At 45.2% G+C, this 721-nt stretch overlaps 1 non-coding gene across 1 annotated transcript; it reads left to right on the top strand.

Moving 5' to 3' along the window:
* The first annotated feature begins 269 nt into the window (after positions 1-269).
* LOC141723097 (small nucleolar RNA R71) lies at positions 270-376 on the top strand. Its single transcript, XR_012576089.1, has one exon. It is a non-coding gene; the product is annotated as a small nucleolar RNA R71 (small nucleolar RNA).
* The last annotated feature ends 345 nt before the right edge of the window (positions 377-721 follow it).

The raw sequence follows: 721 nt of genomic DNA on the forward strand, positions 1-721 counted from the left end.
AGGTGGCTAGAGAATTGACCTTCATAGACAGCGCTTGGAGCTGCGCTGCAATAGCTGTAGCTGCATCGACTTCTAGAATACCTGCTATCTTCCCAAGCATCATCCTTTGAGTTGGGTTTTGATGCTCATTTACAGCCATAGTCTCAATAAGATTATAAGGCTCAGTATAGCTTTTGGCCCACAAGGCGCCTCCAGCTGCTGCATCGAGCATGGGCCGAGATTGGGCGCCCAAACCATTATAGAAACCAGTGATCACCATCCAATCAGGCATTCCATGATGTGGACACTTTTTCAACATCCCTTTGTAGCGCTCCCAAGCTTCACACATAGATTCCATAGGTTGCTGTGCAAACTGAGTAAGAGCACTCCTCATAGCAACAGTCTTCGCCATTGGATAAAACTTAACCAGAAATTTTTGCGCAAGATATGGCCAAGTAGTAATAGACCCAGTAGGTTCAGAATGTAACAGTCCTTAGCTTTATCCCTCAGAGAGAATGGGAAAAGCCTCAGCTTGATAGCCTCATCAGTCACACCATTATACTTGAAAGTACTGCAGATCTCGACAAAATTCCTTATGTGCATGTTGGGGTCTTCAGTCGCAGCACCTCCGAAAGAAACAGAATTCTGCACCATCTGAATAGTGCCCGGCTTGATTTCAAAGTTATTGGCCTCAATAGCCAGGTGCATGATGCTAGACTGAATATCATCAATTTTAGGCCGA

The sequence above is a fragment of the Apium graveolens genome, chromosome 4 (genome assembly GCF_009905375.1).
Source record: "Apium graveolens cultivar Ventura chromosome 4, ASM990537v1, whole genome shotgun sequence".
NCBI lineage: Eukaryota > Viridiplantae > Streptophyta > Magnoliopsida > Apiales > Apiaceae > Apium > Apium graveolens.